This window comes from Ischnura elegans, chromosome 12 (assembly GCF_921293095.1).
Source record: "Ischnura elegans chromosome 12, ioIscEleg1.1, whole genome shotgun sequence".
NCBI classification, from domain to species: Eukaryota; Metazoa; Arthropoda; class Insecta; order Odonata; family Coenagrionidae; genus Ischnura; species Ischnura elegans.
In genome coordinates, this window is record NC_060257.1 from 56,134,246 (window position 1) to 56,151,053 (window position 16,808).

Below are 16,808 nucleotides of genomic sequence, written 5' to 3' on the forward strand. Positions count from 1 at the left end.
CGGGAAAATGTATGATTTAGGCAGTAAATGTTGAAATTGTACGCTTGATGTTCAGTGATAGCCATCCAAAATTAAATTTAAATCAATCAACTATGCAGCGAAATAATTGAATTTAATGTAAAACCAACTTAGGGCCTGCAGAAAAAATTCCATTAGATTATTGGCAGTATGAATATTAGATTTGTAAATATGATTATGTCCCTCCAAAACATATGAAATAGTGCCAACTCAATGCTTACCGTGCTAAAAGTCTTATTAGGATATATCATCCGCCTAGATCAGGATTTGCACCAGGATTTCCTGATGTCCTTTCCCTAAAAGAAATGATGAATTTAAAAAATAAGGCTATATGCTGAGAAGGCTAAATGGTAAATGATTCCTACCTGCAGGGTGTTTCAGAGTCACCCTTTCCGATCGAATTGGGAGACTTGACGTGAATTCTACGTCACTTACACTCGTCAAGACATTCTGTACATTTCAGACTGCTAATGTCTATACCGTATTTCTCTGAATATAGTCCCCGCCCCCTAATTTTGAGGCTAGTTTCGTGGAAAAAATTCAAAAAATGGGTTTGAATACAGTCCCCCCTTTACTTTTACCATGGGTATTTTTGGAAAAGAAGGGGGACTATATTCAGACAAATATGGTAATTGTGAGCTAACAGTCATTCTCGCAGCTTACTCTGAAATCATAAATTAGCAGCAGCAAAGGGGGTAGAAGTAGAGTAGCCATACATCCTCAATTCAAGTTCTCAGTCAATGGTCCACATGCGATTTTGAAACAGTGAAGCAAATCAGAAATCATTTTTTCTCTGCCACATTGGGCTATGTCAAATAAAAATTAATTCCAAGAAGGATCTTTGTGAAGAAAAAATTGTAGTATTTATATGTACAATTATTTGGCAAAAACATAGCTACCAAATCTACACCCGGTGGGAAACCTGAGAAATATTCCTGAAAAAAGGGAAATTTATTTTCTATGGAATTCAATTGTAGCAATTCCTTTTTACCCATTGTTATTTTGAAGGAAGAGTAACCATAAATATACGGTGCAGTAACTACTTATAAAATCGTTTCTGGCTTGATTTGGTGGAAGTTCTATAAATGTATTCATCATAAAAACACAAGTGGTGATTTCTACACTTATATTCAAAACTTAACTATCAACCATGATTGCAACATAACTGTAACATAGTTTCATATAATGGTTTGAAACCATATTACAGTTATGTTGAAACCATGGTTGGTAGTTTTGTTTTGAATTTAAGTGGGGAAATTACCATTTATAATGAAACACTGACTTGCAATTTTCCACAAAAATAAAATTTACCTAATTCGACTCGAGTTTCGATGTTACTACATCATTTTCAAGGTACCATTTATGTTTTTATCATGTAGTACAACTTCTCATTTACATCAAAATGGTATTAGAAATTGTAAAATATGTATGTCGTTGATTGTACAACTCGCAGTTTAAATTGTAACTGTAGCAGGCCACCCGGCATTGCTCGGGAATGATAGTGCAAAGAGAATTGAGAAACTTACAACTTGGATTTTATAATCATCTAGGATTTATATATACTTGTAACGATTGCTACGCTGAATGAAATTCTTACCAAGTACAATACATATTCTCTTTTATGAGTGTCAAGAGGTGTGCCTACCCAGCAGGATGTCCAACCACAGAATATGTATGCAAGGTTAGCGAGTGAAACGAATCGAAAGTCAAAACCAATAAAATTTCAATAGTTTCATTCCAGGGAGTGGAATGTAGAGAGGAAACGAAATGGGTTTAACACTTTGCGTGCCATGGACGTAATATTACGTCCTGCTAATCCTTCTGAGGATTGCCATGGACATAATATTACGTCTTTCCATTTAATTGGCTTTGTATGCGTGAAGCCGTAATATTTCGTCCGTGGTACTTTTCCAGTTTACTGCTTAGGGGTTCTGTTTTTTCAAAAATCAACTGCTCGATGGGAAAAGAGTTCAATTTCTGTCTTGAGGATGAATAGTCCTCTGTAGCTACCGGCATCCTCATCTTAGGCCACTTAGTGTGAAAATTCTTTGGGCCAATGGACCGTTCGTTGAAGGTGCATTGACCCTTTTTGTCGTCCAGGATTTATAAAGCTTTGCTTGGAACAATGCTTTTTTTATGATTTCCATGCTTTAAATAGTTCAAATTGAGCGTATTAAAAAAATTATTATGCATGCTATGGCGGTAAATCATATGTTGCAACTTTTTTATTCTACAAAAACAGTAGGTTTTCATTACTAAATTATGTATTTAAAAATTAGCAATAAATGTTATTCAATTCATTCATAAATAAGAGCCAAGTCCATTTTTATTGAAATGAACATCGATATGAATATATTTTTGATGCTAATGTTTTAAAAAATGTACGAATATAGTAAAAAATGGCTGGATTTTTCAGTAGGGCTTTAAATTTAGCAGCCAGCACTCTAAGTGTTAAACTCAGGGTCGATACGAAATCGGAGTCAAACAAACAAAAGTAAAACTGGGACGAAACGAAATGCAGATAATGTTTTGCACTGGAGGGAGCACGTGCTTCACCTTCGAACAGTTTAGTTTCGACCCACACACAAGAGTATAAAGTGTGGTTGAATGAAGTAGTGGTCCAATCATATTCCCGGGAACTCATATTTTCACCACTAACAGGAGAATGGTGAACGTAAACTGACCATTCCATTTTTAAGCTCAATATTTTAACCTCTCTTCACGTATGTCAAATGTAATGGGTCGAAACTATTCCCTCTTCTCCCCCTCCACTCAAATTCTGGGATCGAAACTTAACTATGAGCAGCAGAGTTTCGATTAATTTAGTTTCGTCCTGGACGAATCTAAACTCCTTGGTAATTTTAATTTCGTGCGGGAACGAAACTAAACCCAGGCCTCGTATTTTCGTTTCCCTCTGGGTGGAAACGAAACATTTTCGTTTTGTTTCACTTGCCATTTAGTTCATTGCAAGGAATCCACAATTATATACTTATTATGCAAGTAATTATCTATAAAGTTAAATTATTTACATTGTTTATTTTAAAAATAAGGTGATGTCTTTTGAGATTGATGATCGAAACTTTACTATGAGCAGCGGTTTAAATTAATTTATTTTCGTTTCCAGGAATAAAATTTTGTCCCAGGTCAAACTTACCTCTTAGGTGATTTTAATTTTGTGCGGGAGCGTAACTGTGCCTAGCCCTCGTATTTTCGTCCCTTCCTCCGGGTCGAAACGACATTTTCGTTTCATTTCACTAGCCACCCCTGGTTGTATGACATGACATAACAAACTGTAACGAGAAAATGATGCAGTGGCGCCGACTCCATGGGGCCCGAGCCCCCTCAAAGATTCGTTAGGGGGGGCCGAGCCCCCTCAATAATTCAAGAAAATAATTAAGTAATATTATGCTTTGTGAAATCGCAAAAATATATTGGTAATTTCCCATGTTTGACGATAGATATCTTTTAAAATATATTCAATAATGCGTTAAAACAAATAATTTTAAGGTAGTAAGCAGGTTAACTGAAAACAAGTGGTGTGAAGTATGATAGTGTTACGGTGCTGCGACACACTTTGAATTTAACCTCTTCCCGGGGTAAGACCCCCGATATGGGCCCCCCCAATATTTTTTACAAGTAGGCGCCCCTGAAATGATGCAAAAGACAAGTCAGACATAACCGAAAGTAGCACTATGGGGTTTAGCAGCATGAGATGCACCTATGTATTAACTTTGGTTGCAATCTGTGCACCTGTATGGAAACACATAATGGAGAGACAAACAGACATCCTCTTTTAGAAATATAGATGTGACCATGACCAAGTAGCTATAAAGGGTGAAAATGAAAAAGCAGGAGCAATTTCCACAATTTTACATTTATTAATACGACCGGTTTCGCTTTTCAGCATCATCAGGTACACCTGATGATGCTGAAAAGCGAAACCGGTCGATTGTGGAAATTGCTCCTGCTTTTTCATTTTCATTATGTCACGTTTCCACTCCATCTCGCCTGAAACCTTAGACTATATTAGCTATAAAGGGGTTCAATGCTAAAATCCCAGGTAAAGACATCCCAAAACAAAAATCCTTGTGCTAAGGTGACCAGAGTAAGGTGCTGGCCTCCAACCATGAATATGTGAAATTCAAAGATCTGAGACTTAGATTGGGATAAGCTCTACCCTCATGTGTAAGAAACAACCCTTGGATTGAAGCACCAAGTGACTAATTGAAAGAGATCATTAACCCTATTAGTGCTCTGGGCCAATATATTCGAGCGAAAGATCCACAGAGAAAAAATCATTCGCCTTGACCGGGATTCGAACCCGGATCCCCCAATTTCCGGTCGAGTGCTTTAGAGGCGTCATTCTTCCCTGTGGATATTTTTGGACACTACCGGACATGATGTTACTGGACTGCTGAGCATATGATGCTACAAGCAGTCCAAATCGTGCGCATAGCGCCACAGCCGGAGAGCAGGCCCGGACATAGAACACAAAGAGGTGTTCGCTCTAGACTAGTTTAAAGTATATCAGGACTAGCCGCGGTATACTTTAAACTAATATATTCGATTATGAGAGGACCACCACAATAACAATTGATTATGCAGCAAGTGACCTTTTCAATAAAATCCTTGATGACTTGTGTTATTAACAATGGCCATTACTGGAGTAAAATATAACCTTTAGTATGTTCTTAATAGTTGGTCCTCATGTGATTTCTTTGACACACTCAACAAAGTTCTTGTGGGTTATTCTCACTGATAACCTTGACTGGTCGGCACATATTGACGATGTAACGAACAAACTATCCCCAGGCATATTTATTATAAGCTTGCTGGCCAAAGTAACAACCATCGATACTTTGAAGATGATCTATTACACCAAAATATACCCACACCTAACCTACAGCATCATATTTTGGGGTAATGCTAGCTGCTAACGCAAAATTTTCTCTATACAGTGAAAACTGTGGCCCGAGTTTCCATTCGATCACCAAGCTTACCTGTATATAATGAAATCCTTACATTCCCATCACTGTACATACTCAATTGTGCCGCTTCGATTAAAAATAATCCTGAATGCATCCCAAAAAGTAGTTCTATTCATAATCAGTCAACCAGGATGACTAATGACATACACCTTCATGCATGGTTCCGAGTGATATCTGTCCATTTGCTAGTAAATTTTTGTAACTATGTATTTCATATATACGTAATATCTTATTTATAATTTCTTTTTTTTTAAGATTTCAACTGTCAAATGTACATGTGATCTCGATGAAGAGTAAACATTATTATTCTTACTATCACAGATATTTTTTTGAAGCTGCAGTATATCATTTAAATACCCTCGGCATTTCTTGCTAGTATCTACAACTCCAAGTAGGTGTCACAAAGACGATTAGGGATATTCAGAAATAATGTGGTTTTTACGATTACCAGAGAGGTTTGAATAATGAAGACAACATTCCATCCATGATGAAATAAAAAACATACGTTAACAAGTACAATTGTTTTAATGAATATGACAGTAATTTAAAACTGACTTTTTACATAGTTAATTAACTTCAAAATGGCAGTTATGTAATATCTTCAGAGCATTGGTTTATGGAGGGCTTTTTTATTCCTGCCACATCAAGATAATATTGAAGAGTGGGACTATATGATCCCAAGACAGTATGGTTAATACAATCTCTCACAATATTCATGGCAATATTTACAGTGATAGATAGCTATTTACATGTGTAGCTACAAAGACATACACAGTAAAATTATTACAATGGTGATGATCAATGCACACTTAACTTGTCAACAATGTAACAAAAAGGATATAATAAATGTGTTGCCTAGGGTTCAACATAAAAAACCCCCAGCAAAAACTTGAACTTTTTTCACAGGAGCATCATTCTTTAATTTCCTGGAAAAGTTTATCTTCAAAAGCAGAAATAGCCAATGAACATAACAAAGAATATATGTACACAATGATACAATTAACCTTTCTACATATAATAGGTACCCAAAATAATAGTTCCCAACACAATGGGAATCAACGTTCTACTCCTCCAAACTATGTATTCAATAACAGATGTTATAAATTTTATCTACCTACATAATATCTGCAATACTTGGTAAATATCTGAACTAAAAATACGGCATGTTACTCATTGGACTACTGTTATGGAAGTCATGGCTAAGATTTCAAGAGAAGTAACTAATTGAACACATGAAAATCACTATTATTAATAAAAGCATATTTACAGCTACCTTGTCAAAAGCCATGCAAAAATTATTATAATTTAAGTCAACTGCCATCTATCATGACCACAGAATTTCATAGCAATGCCTCTAATAAGAAATACGTAGATAAAAATATGCTTCAATCAGAACCGTCTCTCTATAACTGAAAATACTATTACGCAATGAAAGGGTATGTATAGTTAAATTGCCACTCACATATTTTCTTGGTCCAATCTACTTTTCTATAACAAAAGCAAAAATGAAGAGTTAGCCAAATTTAATTGTTACCTGAAATATATTGACAACTGCATCACTGGTGATATGCATGATGTACTTCATTTTTAATCGGGTCAATGGAATAAATTTTACTTCAAAATAAAAAAAGTGAATTATGAAAATAATGTAAAATAAAAGAATGAACTTTGTTATGCTCACTAACATATTGCATATTAGCGAACCTTTATACATATTACATATTTGTGAACCTAACAAAATTTATTCTTTCATATTCCATAATGGAAAGATTTCGCTAATTGTAAGTTAAGCCTGAAATATGTAATCAGTTATATGTAGCATAACCATAAACAAGGGAATCATTATTAACTCATAACCTTAAACAGCAACAGATTTATGGGCATATCTAAGTCAGAGGAGTTACTCATCTAACAGAATGTCTTTCATAACTAGTGAGTTCAGGATTTTCTTGAGGGGTGGGAGAGACTAAGTGGATGTTCGAATAAAAAAGGACTTCCGAAGAGAGTACTGAACAACATCATCAAACCGGGAAAGAAGCCTAGTTAAAAGAAAGAGGTAACCCAAAGTGCCTAATTATATTACATTGCTGTGAATGTAGAATGTAGTCTGTCGAGTAGTTAACTCAGACCCGAAATCGCAATTCATCTAAAGAATTTGGTTGATTGGAAGGGAAGACTAATACAGTGGAACCTCGTTAAAGCGAGTACGGGCTATAGCGACACCCCTGCTATTACGAGAGATAGCCGATGCACCGTCAATTGACCCTATAATAAGCGTGTTAAAAAAATTCGTTTTTACGGGACCCTTTCGGTGTTGGCTCTCGCTATAGCGAGGGTTTCACCGCCGGAAGACTTTCATCAAGACTCCTTAACCTCTGTAATTGCTAGCGATCTGTTAGAAATGAAGTTAATGGAGTGCTCAGTCTCAAATTTATGTGGTTAACTGTCGTTCGATAAATATAATGATTGACGAAACAATGCTTTGCATCATTTTTATTCAGTGCGGCACTTATAAATTGTTTGAATAGTTAGTCGTTATTTGAGTAAGGAAATTTAGTGATGCAAAAAAACATCGCCTTTTGTCTGGATTTATGCTTACGTTTATCGGATAGATGTTTATCTGTCGCCGCACCACTCCTGTTCCTGTATATCTGTTCGCAACAGGTATATTGGCTATTATTTGCTCCACTTCCGGTAAAGCGACAATTCGCTATAGCGAGTGTTTATTAGTGCACCGTGGGGTGTCGTTATATCGAGGTTGCACTGTACAGTGAGTCCTCGTTCTACGTCACCCCGTTTAACGTCATTTCCCGATAACGTCACGAAAATTTTGAGACCGTCATTCGTTTATCGCACCTACGCTTCGCGATAACGTCACGTCTTTCAAATTTCGCGCGAAAAAAAGGCGAAGCGGCGGGCGTTGCAGGTTGTTCGTTTTGTGGGCGGTAATATAGTCTGTCAATACAAAGTGTAAAACAGTGTTGTTTATTGATAATTGCGATTACGGTTTTAGCAAAAATTTCTGCAAAATGAATTCTTGCGTAGGTGCGCAAGGTTATAATGGTTTTCAGGAACCTAAAAAGTGATTTCAAGGCATTTTTCCGTGTAGAACTCGGAGTTTTTGTCGTCACTTTTTTCGCCGAGATCACTATAATTTTGGTTCCTGTAACCGCGACGATGTTTCAGCGATCATGATGCCCAAGGTTCTTAAACTGTACTCTAAGAACCTTTTGGATGATGCCCAGGCGACGCTCGCCCGGGCGACCACCATAGCGAAGCCGAAAAGCAAATGCTGGAAGAAAATAAAATGGAGAAGGATTTACGTCACTGCCGCTATTGTCATCGATGAAGACAAGAACTCGTATTTATGCGATAGTTTGGCATTCCCACCGTAAAAAATGCCCCAGATATGATACGCTAACATTTTTTTCGCGTAGGAATTGTGAATTCTAGGAGCCGATATTCATTTTTTACATTGTTTCTTATGGGATATTATGCTTCGATTAACGTCATTTCGTTTATCGTCACATTTTTCAGGAACGGTAAGTGACGTTAAACGAGGACTCACTGTACTAACAAAAATGTACTCATATTAAAAATTTATACATTGACAGAAATATACCTCAATAGATACATCAAATATAAGTGGAAGAATAAATGTTGAGCAACGATATGATGAGCAAGGGTAGTTAACTTTTTTGCAAGCATTCTTCAAGTTGACACGCTCAAGAGTAGAAACTCAATGCATCTCTACCAATAAAAGGGCTTTGACCTATTTTAAAGCAATATCATTGTAACACTTTAAGTAATAATATGGCAATAATGCAATGTTTCAACAACTATTATACGATAAATTCGGTCGTATAGTAGATTTTAACAACTAAATGGCTAAATTTAACAGCAAGCGGAAAATTATTCATAGATGAGCTTCACTTTTCTAAAATAAAATTTGGCACCATGAAAAGCGTAACAACAGTTTTTGATTAATAAGTAAAAATTTCAACTCCTTTGTTTCAATAAATATGATGGGGGCCATAATTTTCCAGAGAATAGGTATTAAAAAAAATATTTTATAATATCACACCTATCAGCAGCATACACATGATAAATTGAAAGTACATACATTATAATCTACACTGAAGTGCTGAAATCTTAGTTTGTATGTAAATAATTGATATGTAGTTTATAATGGCAACATTAGATGAGATGATTTCATCAGCTATAATCATGCCACACATTCACAAATTCATACCGAACTGATCACGCAAAAGATTCATTAATATAATTCCTCAATTGGATTAAAAAAGTATGCAGATGGCCCAGTCTTGGGATGCAATTAACAATCATCCCTTCTAAACTCTAAGTTGATAATTTACTTTCACAGATATTAATTCCAAAATGAATGCCATTGAAATAGAGGGTAAGAAGAGGTGCTTGTTTCGAAGAAATAGTGGTACTTAAAAACATAAGTGGATTCAGCATCGACTTTGAGAGGGCCTGTGGAGTATGGAGTACCTCTGGGAGAGAAGGATGTTTTTACAGAAGGGAGTCCTATGCTTTACAATAAATACCACACAAACTTCTCTCACATTTGGGACTTGTAGCCAAGCCTTCGCATAAACACTTCCTCTATAAGAATACACGTAAAAACTACATATAACACTAATAAAAATTTTGATAAAATTTGGGGGCCTAAATTTGATCCTGCATATACAATACACATGAGGAAGTATATGAAAAGATTTTGAAAAAAACTAAAAAGGAAGGAATATTATATGAGCACAGTATTTTAAAATAATTAAACGCTTAGTGATTAATTCACTTTTGTAAACAAAAGACTAGAGTTGAAGAGGAACAAAGTCAAGAACCAGTAATGTGATGACTCATTTTACCATGCCACTGAAGCATTTCCTAAAGACAATAATGATTTATAGCCCTGTAAATAGACTGACGGTAATTTATAGCTAAGATCATGTTATGAAAGACAAGGAAAAATACATGTTCAGGTAATATCATCAGCAAAAGTTCAAATGTTCACATTCTTGAAATAATGAAACTATCAATTAGGGCAGTGGTGGATATATATGGGGGGTGCGCAACCCCACATTGAGGGGCCACCCATACTGTCAAACATTGCGGAACCACAATTGTAACTTTTTTATGACATAAGATGGTATTGTCTAGTATATGTGTATAACCACTTTAATTAAAACTTTTTTAAACTTTGCATTCCACTTGATTATTTTTCATTACGATTAAAGTAAAGGTAACTCAAGATATCTTTTGTGCCCCCCCCCCCTGAGTTTTTTCTGCATCTGCTACTGATTAGTGTCAAAGAACCTTAAGGCTACCTTTACGCCAAAAATCAATAAAGTAAATCATCCTATTTCTTAGCAAAGCATAAAGGCGGACTCAATTTTATCTACATCATATTATTATTTTTATGAAATATAAATAACATGTGATGAAAGACGCAAAAGGGGAGAAATATGTATTATGAAGTAAGCTGATAGGAGAAATGATCAGAGAGCACTGTCAAATAAAAATTAGGATTGTCAGCCTATGATCATGACTATAATAAAAAAATATGAACAGCTTAAGTTTGCCCTACTCAAGTAACTACAACCAAAACAAATTTCTTCCAGTGCAGTGAAACAAACATACCACAGTGATTCAAACAAAAGTATTTCCATGTATAATTTGGTCTCCCCCACCAAATCATGACATTATCCTCCATCAATTACTTAAATGACAACAGTTCAAATAGAAATTAAACCAAGGTATCTAAGAAGACAGTGAGGATCAGCAATCCATTGACTTACGTGAAACTAAAAAATAACATTTTAGTTTTAAGGTTTTCGCAGCGATTAGATGCACTATTATAATTCATTTTCGGGAATACGTCTGCGTGCTATTAATATTTAACTCAACGTTTCGTTCCACTTACTGGGAACGTCGTCAGGAGAATGAAAATATAAACACCTATCATACCGTTGGAAAAACTGGTCCATTGTTGTTAAGGTATTTAAAAAAGTAAATAAAAATAAAAATAAAATAAAAGCCAACTTCTTTAAAACATCTAATATAAAAAAAGGAAGATGAAAGGTGGAATATTGTAATTAAATTTTCGAAATGTATCTCTTCCACACATGGCTTAAATTATATCCATCATCCCTGTTAAAATTCATTGGTCTTTTAGAAATTTCTATCGCCTCTCTAATAAGCCGTGGATAATATGCAGATTTTCTTGCAATGGCTTTGGCCTCATCCAGGAGGATCTTGTGTCCTGGCCCCGACATAAAATGATCGGCGACAGCTGAAGTTTCCCATTGCCTTGCCTTCAGCGCCCTTTCATGCTCTTTCAGCCTTGTTACTATCTTCCGTTTGGTCTGTCCGATGTAACTAGACCCACATGAACACGGAATCTCATATATGCCTTCCATTTGTAATGGGGGAACAGCATCAATGACGGATGGAAGTAGGTCTCTGATCTCGAATCTCTTTAGATCTCTGAAACGTTGAGTTAAATATTAATAGCACGCAGACGTATTCCCGAAAATGAATTATAATAGTGTAAAAAATAACATGTTTTCTGGGAAATTGTACACCAAGTGGCATCATTTTAAAAGATTGTTGTGTTAACCTTTTCATCAATAAATGTGCTCCATGGAACACATTTATTACACATGTATTACGCTACATTTTGACAGCCAATAAATATTTAGAATTATATTTGAAGAACATTTACTTTCATGAGCTTAAAAAAATCTGTGATTTATATGAATATATTTTTTCAGTTCATCTTAGGTTAAAATTTTATATTTCTAAGAATTTTTTAAGATAAAAACATTAAGGCAGGAGAGGTTCAATTAAACTTTAAAAATATTAATACGTATTCAAAAGCACTTCTTTGAATAAAAAAGAACTGATGTGGAGTGGAAGCTTTTCAAAATTAACATAAAACAAAGAAATAGAGAGGAAATGTTGTTTCAAGCATATTTTAAGTTAGAACCAGAAATTAAATCCGGAAAATAATCATTAATTTAACACAATAATAGTTGAAAATCTTAACGAAGGAAGTTCAGACAACCCATAATCAGTAAGAGCTAAATAGAACTTAACTTCTAATAGTAGGTCATGGCAGACGGCAATTGAAATGATTGCAAAAATGAAGAACATAGTCTCTGATAAAAACAAGGTCAGCAGAAATAGTTTCAGCTTTAAAGCATCATATTAGAGTGACGTAATCAATTTTATATACTAAATCTCTCCACCTGTAGTCCACAAAATTGACCCTCATCAAAAAGATTATCAATTCTCTTTCCTCCAAAAACACAGCCATACGTAAAGAGCCAGAAATACTCTACAGGTTTATTGATTATAGAGAGGTTGAGGAATAAATTGATTAATGTGATGATGACAGTTAAAATTACTATAGTCTTCCTAATTTCACAAATATATACAATAATACACCAAAGAAGGGCAACCAGCTCCCTTCCCACAACCACCAATTTCTCTATTTATTTATTAAAAAATCACACAGCCTTCTATAACTTTATCCCCAGACACAATTTGGGTCTGAAGCTTGCAACATATTTTTTGCACCACAAGTATGACCATACCATACCACGAAACATATTAACTTTAAAATTCAAGGTAATAAACCATAAGCCTATGTACGAAGAATTTTAAACAGAAGTTGTTCCTCGAGAATATACTATCTTTTTCGATTAGTAAAATGTGAATTGATGAAAATTTCATCGCTGATACAAGAACTTCCACAACTCTTCTGCAACACCAGCAAAAATAAAAGCATCACTTCCATATAGCATAACGTGAGTTCTACAAGAATTTGTAGCATACACATCTCGTTTAACACATTCAAATGCAGGAAGTAGTTTATAACATTTTCCCAAAGAAGAAACCAAATCTTATCTTTGGAGTCCAAAGAAGTGCAAATTGAGGCTAGATGGATTGCACACAATGGAAGAAGGAAGACCATAGATTGAGGGAATAAGAAGCCAAGGGGTTCAAATTTTTTACTTTCTAAATAGAAAAAGGTATAGAAATATATAAAAGAAATACAGCACACTCCCGATTATCCGGGCTAATGATGGGGAGAGACACGAATAATCGGAAAACATTGATAACCCAGACTTTCACTTTAATATCTTGCAATGTTCATAATTTACGTAAAACAAACAATACATTATTATTTATTATTCATGCACGTATTCTGTTATTTTAGAGTACCTACCGTATATGTCTGAATATAGTCCCCCCTTCTTTTCCAAAAATGCCTGAGGTAAAAGGGGGGGACTAAATTCAAACGCATTTTTTTAACTTTTCCCGAAACTGAAGCCTCAAAATTAGGGGGGGGGGACTATATTTGGAGAAATATGGTGATTTCCGGACACATTGAGAACTGTCTTCGCCAGTTCGCAATCTTTTTAGCGGCGATAACATGGTTGTACTTGTATTATTAATGCTCCATGTAAGGCCTGGTTTCGAAAACCACACATCCGCGGCTTAGTAATCACGGATACAGGCAAGTGGTTAGCACAAATGCTTCTAAACCACTGCTCCCCATCGGAAACTACGCAATCAAAAACCACACCATGTAGTTGCCTCTCGCACAAGTTTCCCAGGTTGCAACTGCTGCGGGACGGGTATCCGTGATCATGGAGCACGGTCGTGCACTGCGTGGCTTGGAAAACAGGAACATGGTGCTCTGGTGAATGCGGCTAGCTCGCGAACCCTTCTGTTTTACGAAGAGGGTTATAACAGAAACAATAAGCCCGATGTATCCTAGCATTAATAAAGTAATTCCGGTGATTTTACGTAAGATTTTATTTTCTTATAAAGATCGCGTGAATTGCGTAAGCAAGAGTGAAAATCATGCACGGATATACCCCAGCCGGATTACTGGGAGTCTGCAGTATACAAAAACTTTGGTTGCCAAGGGATACGAGTGAGTATCTGTTCTGTGCAGACATTGGGTGGAAAATCAAATGCACTACTAAATATCTAGCTGATATCGTTTGTAAGTCTACCAAATTTCTGTACCTAACTCTTGTTTATTTAAAAAAATCACTTGTACTGTTGGCTTCTCACTCCCTCAATAAAGAGAGGCAATTGTGCAGGGGGCGGAACTGAATCTGAAGTGGGGGAAAAAGGGATCTCAGCAAATATAACGTAATTTTCTTCAGCAAGAAAAAGGTAAAATCGAGAGAATTATTGGGGTATTTTATAGAAAGATTTTCTCACTGTTTCTAGACTTTACTCTTGATGGTCTTCAATACCACATAATATTAACTTGTCTTAAATAAAAATAACTACGCAGGTATTTAAAAAAAATATACCACTCAATCAAGCACATATTAACATACTCTCACTAATAATATGCATTTTTACAAGTCCGACATGAGTATAGAGCAGGAAGGTTTGAGCTAAACTTTCCACCCTCGACTCACAACACCTAACCAAGGGGGAAGGAGCGTTGAAAATTGCCACAATAGCCTCACATTATTAATAGATGCCCTAAAATGAAAGTCGCATCCAATGATGGGACAAAAGACTAAGCTAAGAGAATTTCCAGAATATTTACGTGGAATGGAATTACCTCTAACTCACTAGAAGAATGAGAGCATCAAGACATGGCTACTCCGGGGTACAGGACCAAGTCATTTTTCATGGTCCTCCACTGACACACTTTCTTCACCATATTTATTCAGGAAATTTTCTTGGCTAGGTCCCGTTCATAAATTAAGACTTTTATATAACTCCATTCATCAATTGTGTGCAGTCCATATCGGGCCTAATTTTGTCTCGAAAAATCAAGGTTGGACCCATATTTGAGGTGAGTGTAAAAACCATGTCATGTATAAAAATCGTCAATAAATCAACCTATGATTATAAAATTTTTAACATTTATACAATTAAAAAAAAAACAAATTTGTTTGCTTGAAACTGAAATTACTTCAATTGCAACAAATATATAAATAGAGCTTGTTCACAGTTAGCATGGACTTCGCGAATGGTGTAAATACGTATCACTCAACGCAGCAAAAGGAATGAGCACATTAAGAGGGGGTGAATGCCCAGAGTGCTATCAAAATAGCTGTGGAATTCCCTACTGAATGCGACCTCTGCACAGTGGCTCAGTGTGAGGACTCAGCCATTTTTCAGAGGTATTTTCATCCAATACTTAAGTGACCACACGTCGCTGATTGACTGTATATCAAACATTAGTTCTTGGTGGCCAATGGTGAGTTACTAAATGATTAACCCTTTTACTGCCACCGGTTGAGCGAAAACTGCCAGGGGCCGATTTATCGGCCCGAATTATGCCACTTTTGTTTCGGGATTGTGGCCTTTTCAACGGCTGTAATTTCTGTAAACCCCCATAATCTATCTATGGTTATAAAATATATCTTAAGAATTGGGAAAAAATCTAGACGTACTAAATAAAATTAAGCAGCTGAAATTTTTTTAAATCTGATATGTTGCTAATTCCGTAAAACAGCCTTGGCAGTCTTCGTACATCCCACCTGAAATGGGCTGGCAGAGAAAGGGTTAAAAAACCCATATCTAGCACTCCCATTCTTCCCAACTTTTCCCATTCATGGGGGATGCGAATATGTTACACAGTGGCAGTGGCGCAGCGAAGGGGGGTTACGGAGGATAAACTCCCCCCCCCAGAGCTCAGAGAAATTTTCAAGTTTAATCCATTTAACTTAATTGGATTAATATTACTTATAGAATAGTATAAATATTACTAAAATATCCCTCAGAAGGCAGTAAAACTCACCATTTTAAACCATTTATCTGAAAAATTTTCTAGGGGAGGGCTCCCCACACCTCCCGCTTACCATGGTGGGTATTCCACATCCTCAGACACCCCACTGTTTTGTGCCTAAAACCCCCACAAGCCTTAATTCCTAGCTGAGCCTCTGCACAGTGGTACATTCTGGTGCTCAGCAAGAACTCTGAGCACTCACTCCCTTTAAACGTGTCCATTATTATTAATGGGAAAAGATCAAGTACCCAACGTTTTTAAGATCACTCCACTAAGGAAGAGCCAAATAATTTCTTCTACAGTGGTTTTAGGCCATTGTAGTTTGGAGTAATGATAGAAGCTTAGAAACCAGTCAAAGTTGAAATCTTAACGAATATTCAAAATCAATTTGTGGATACGGGTCAAGTTTCAAGGGACATATTTCACTTTCCTCCCACATCCCTAACTATATGCATGCTGTAGTAAATCGACAATAATGAACAGTGAAAATCTTTGGATTTGGTAATGTCCACCAAATAGATCGCATTACCTATTAACAGAATACGAAAAATCCATGGCGTAAAAGAAAAGGGGAGAGCAGGCATCAAAGAAAATTTTTTCACAAATTAGAGAACAAACAGCTCCATATATAATGCCTGACTTGGTTGATACCATCAATACTGACACTTCTACTGATGACTCATTGCCATGAGGATGAGAGCAGAGCAACTGGCTGAAATGACGGTAACGTGTTATAAATTAGTACTGATAGGATTCCAAGAAATACCCTTTCCTCGATGCTTTTCACTGGCCACATCTAGCCACCCTAAATTAAAAGTTTTTCAATTAAAATTTTACCAAATTTTTTTCTACTGGCACCCTAGAAAGTCAGCCACAACAGAAAACATCCACTAATGTTCAGGATCCATCGCATAAGTCTGAGAAATCCTACAATCCCAAGAAAAATATAATTTTCTCTGAAAGGATCCTTATAATAAACGCAAAGAATAAATTAAAAATATAAA